General features: G+C 32.9%; 1 non-coding gene across 1 annotated transcript; it reads left to right on the plus strand.

The window, feature by feature from the left end:
- Window positions 1-944: 944 nt before the first annotated feature.
- On the plus strand, window positions 945-1,051 carry LOC128775719 (U6 spliceosomal RNA). Its single transcript, XR_008420699.1, has one exon. It is a non-coding gene; the product is annotated as a U6 spliceosomal RNA (small nuclear RNA).
- The last annotated feature ends 4,300 nt before the right edge of the window (window positions 1,052-5,351 follow it).

Here is a 5,351-nt window from a genome sequence, read left to right on the forward strand (position 1 = left end):
TTTTAAAACAATCTTTTCCAAAATTATTAAGAATAACGACCAGATACCTATTCTTCCCCCAAATACTCATAATTACAATTCAATACCCACTTTAAATGACTGAACTATCTAAAGAAATAATTATCACATGGTTTTTTTTTCATACATGAAATCTAACTGTGTTGCCTGACATTTAGTAAACAAGTAGTTAATATTGGTTGGTTGAATGAATTAACAAATGGATATAAAATACAGTCTTTCAATGAACTCTTACTAAATAATACCCATGGCATCTCTGGAAAGGATACTCAGTTAATAAAAAGTGTACTCTTAAAGATTAGTTCCATACATGTTAGCTCATCATGTGCTCATACCTCTATCATTTATTCAATTTATGTAGCATTAAATGACAGAATGAAATTACTGTGGTTACAACTCACATCAAATTGATAAAAGGCTTCCAAAACTGGCAAAGGGAAGTCTATAAATGAGTCTACCACTTCTCACTTTTTATTTCAAGTCAAGTATGAATGATTCGTAGCACTTCCATATCTATGACATTTTCATTATTAAAAGTTTATTTAATTATCAGTATTATGCCCTTTTCTATTAAGAACATCATATTTTATATTGACCATTCTTTGTGAATGGAGTTATCAAAGTCATTCAACCCACTTGGAAACCTGAATATTGGTTATATTATGCTGATGGGGTTTGCTATTGACAGGTTAAATAGAATACATTTTCCCAGGGCTCTGGCAACTTGTCCATATATTCAGTTGAACTCTTTTGTGCTAGTAATAGAATAAATATGTACAATGGATTTCTTGTTGTTTCCCATTTATTTCTTTTAGGTTTTGTAGTGGTGATAAATTCAATGACAGTAACCTCTCCTTACTGTTTTTTAGATTAATTTATTTTGCTGCTATTTCATTATAAATGCATGACAAGAAGTATAATAATTGGTGCTCGCTTCGGCAGCACATGTACTAGAATTGGAACGATACAGAGAAGATTAGCATGGCCCCTGCGCAAGGATGACATGCAAATTCGTGAAGCGTCCCATATTTAAAAAAAAAAGAAGTATAATAATTGTTGCTTGTAAATTAAGAACTGGACACATAGACTAACCATATTTGTTATTTTCTGTTAATATTGGTTGCTTCCAGTTTGTCCAAGTACACTAAAAATATGCTATTATGTGAGCACTAAAATTAACATATTTTAATATATGCACCCATTTTTGTCTTCCATTCCAGATTGAAATGCATTACAAAGACTGATGTTTTATTCCTCTTGTGCTTGAAATTGAATTCTTCATCAGAATAGATAGTAACTATTTATATGAGAAAATTACAATTCCTCCAAATAGAAGAGGACTTTCCCTCCTAGTTAAGTTGGTTGTCACGCTCAGATGGTATATTTTGCTTTGTCATTAGCTTCAATTGTTTTTGAATTGGAAAACACTTACCATGTCATTGAATTATTATAAGTAGCATAATAAGGTGAAATCCTAAGATTTCTTTGCTTAGTAACTGCTTGGCAGGAACTATTATTTCTTTGCCACATCTTCATCCTTGCTACTTTCTCTGTCAACTGGTAACTTGGCACAGGATTCTCTTACCAGGGTGTGGTTTTCTTCATATCCCTTAGAGCTCATATCAGATTTTTATTAAGGGATTACCAGGACAATATGTATTCTTTTTTTTTTTTTTCTGGACAACATGTATTCTAATTATAGTCTATCAGCTGTAGTAAAACTTCCTGTATTTCTACATATTTTCAAAGGAGAGGCTGATATATCCTTCTCTTGAGTGGAAAAAAATTGACAGAATGAAAATCTGATTAGCAACCTTAGACTATAAATATTAACTTCTTTTGTAAGACACTTAAAGAAAATCTAAATTGTGCAAAGAGATTTTTCAAAAAGCATATCTATTTCTTTATAACAGAAGAATGGCATTTCTTTTTCATTTTAAAATTTTATTATGGATAATTTCAGGCACACATGTACAAATACACAGAGATTAGGACAATGAAGCTCTGTGTACACCATCTTCAAAAACTCAAATTTCTGGCATTATATAAGGGCCTAATGTAAGTGAATTAATGACTATGGATTCATAAGAAAAGTTTCCCGATAGCCTTTATGCATAAAAAAAATCAAGCGTGTTCCAGCCTTTTTCTCCTCAACTAAGATTGCACCTGATAGGAAAATCTGAAATTTTATCAGATTAGGGCAATTTTGATCACAATTACACTAATACAATCGCATCTTTATTGAACAGTGCGATTTCTTTCTATGAAAAAGTTATAGAAAACAGATTAGACTTTGTTCTTACCCTCAGGAATCTTACCTAAGTTTGGAGAAGAGAATTGAAAGAATTGTATATGTATTAGTGCAAGCTAGACTTGAGTTACTGTCTATAAATAGAGAAGAGCTATTAGCATATTAATTAATTAGGATTACATTTGCATTTTTATTGTCATGAAAAAATATCTGTGTTCTAATTTAGATCTCCCTGTTATATTACTCTCATTACTGCCTCTCAGTAAGAGATAATCAGCTTGAAATTTATATGACTATGTGAACAATACTGGTTTACATTTGGCAGAAGAGACCCATTCTGGTTAATATTTCAAAGCATGACACTTCTTCAACACAATAGGGTTGTATTTAGATTATTAGAGAATTATGCCTTACAATATAGCTGTTAAAAGAAACAACAATAGTGAGCTTTGCTTATATCTTGTTCATGTATTTGGACGTTATTAACCTGTGTTTGCTCTTTACCCAAGAAAATGATATGCAGATACACTCATATATATAATATATGTGTGTACTTACACTGAGAAAACAAAGGTAGTCTTAAAGCTAAGTGTATGAGTAAGTGCCTGGCTTGTGTGAACTAAAGAATATCTCACAATGTAACTAAATTTCACAATTCAAAATAAGGAGTAGAACAAGTGTATCTGGTGATGTAAGGTGGTGTAAGACTGCTATATGTATGACAATAGGAAAAAGTGCCCAGAAAAGAGAAAGTAATAGACATCAAAAGAGATAGCAAAGTGACTGGGAATGGAAGTATTCTGAGATGTTTTCAGTAGTTGTAGAGAGCACTAGAATTAAACTTTCGTATTTTAACCAGGGAATGTTTGGAAGCCTCTAAATAATAGTATACATTAAGTCCTTAAACATTAATAATAAAAAAAGTGAGTAAGGAGTTGTAATGGCTAATTTTTCTCATGTTCTTTATAGCTGAACTTATCTATCTGATGAATTTGTTGGAGATAAAACAATAGCATAGATGGGCATATTTTTTAAAAAGTTTATTTATTTTGGGAGAAAGAGAGACAGAGAGAGAGAGAGAGAGAGAGAGAGAGAGAGAGAGAGAAAGAGAGGGAGAGAATCCCAAGCAGGCTCCACGCTGTCAGCACAGAGACTGATGCAGGACTTGAATCCACAAGCCATGGGATCATGACCTGAGCCGAATTCAAGAGTCAGTCACCTAAGTGATTGAGCCACCCAGGCTCCCCTAGACGGGCCATAATTTTATCTGATCAATACATATATAATAACCATACCTTCATAATTTTTCAATAAAAATGTGCCTTTTTCACAGCATCTAATCAACAATTACAAGTTTGGGCCATTTGATGAACTCAGGAAACATATCTGATTTACTTTATAATATTAAAACTAAGAATTTTATTGATTTGATCTTTTTATTATCTAAGGAAAAAAGAAAAACTTGAGTTCAGCATATCATCCAGTGCATAAATACTTGTTGAATTGAAATATTCAGCAGAAAAGCAAGGCTAGTTTGGTGGTAAAACTTAGCTCCCAGAAGGAATTTGAGTCCATCATTTTGAGGAAGATCTTCTCTATTACAGTAAATATTAAGATAGTTTTGCTTATTCAGCATAGTATATACAACGTTAACCAACCGTTTTGCTTCAATACACTTATTCTTATTAAAGCTCCGATTATTGTGGAGAGCCATTTTTTGATTAATGTTGCTATTTCTGTTTGATAGCTTTGCCTCAAGGTTATAACTGTTTTGTGAAACATAATGCAGTTTAAGCTTGTTAGATCGATCAATTCTCATATCAGATAGTCATAAACATTTACAAACATCTTTTAATCTAAACGTTACATAATATATTTCAGAGCCTCTTTAGTGCAACTCGTACTAACCAGCCATCCATGTGTCTGAAACTGTTTATTTTTATAAACATATTTGAATATGAAAAATGATACAAAAGCATATAGGATGTTGAAAAACTTACATGGTGGATGGATTAGTGTGTTACTGAATTCTATATAAGGCCTTGCATGGGTTTTAAGAAGACAAAGTGCTGCATAGTAAACATTGTCAAACATTATATCAGGTACAATGTGTTATATAAAACGCATGACTTGGGGTTCAAAGATAAATATCAAGACAATCAAATGAAGACAATACAGTCATTTGCAGTCTATACGTATTTATAGAGTTAGTACTTCTTTGAACTTGAAAAGAGACCAGAGTTTAGGGAGGTACATTTTGGTGTCCAAGCAGCTAGACTATTCAGGTGGATGACTTCCTTTGGCTCATGGCTGAAGAAGATGTCAGAAATCCAAAGGGGAGCTTTGAGCACTATTGATGCTGGCTTATATAAATCAGTATAAAAACCTTGCAATTAATGCAAAAATTGACTGATAAAAACAAAAATGTAGCCAAATATAAATGCCCAGCTACTCTTGCCTAGAAACTCTGTCAGTATATGCAGTACTTATTGTAGCATATTAATCAGATGAGTCAGATTGCCAATAAATAAAGCATTACCATATTTCACAAAGGATATAAAAGATGGATCTAAGACTTTACATTCTCCAGAAAGGAAAATCAAGACAAAAATTTAATATGCTGGGTGTATAACACTCTGTTGACTTGGAGGAATCAGTATCATTATTAATTTCTGTCAGTATCCCATGGTTTAACTGCTAGTATATGTTAGAAAGCAAGAAAAAGAGACTCTTTTGTAAGATCCACATGACTTGACGGAACAGTATTCATGTTGAATCTGTGGATTTTCTAAAAATTTTTAAATATATCTATTTTTGAGAGAGAAAGACAGAGCACGATCTGGGGAGGGGCATAGAGAGAGGGATACAGAATCTGAAGCAGGCTCCAAGCTATTTACACAGCCTGATGCAAGCCTTGAACTCATGAACTGCTAGATCATGACCTGAGCTAGAATCAGATGCTTAACCACCTGGGCCACCCAGGCACCCCTGATTCTGTTGATTTTGAGTACTACTGGCTACTTCCTCACACAAAGGTGATTTTGAAAATGTCAGGACTGGGCAACACAAAAGAATTCAGTAA

This window comes from Panthera pardus, unplaced genomic scaffold (assembly GCF_024362965.1).
Source record: "Panthera pardus isolate Hobbes unplaced genomic scaffold, ASM2436296v1 HiC_scaffold_8, whole genome shotgun sequence".
NCBI lineage: Eukaryota > Metazoa > Chordata > Mammalia > Carnivora > Felidae > Panthera > Panthera pardus.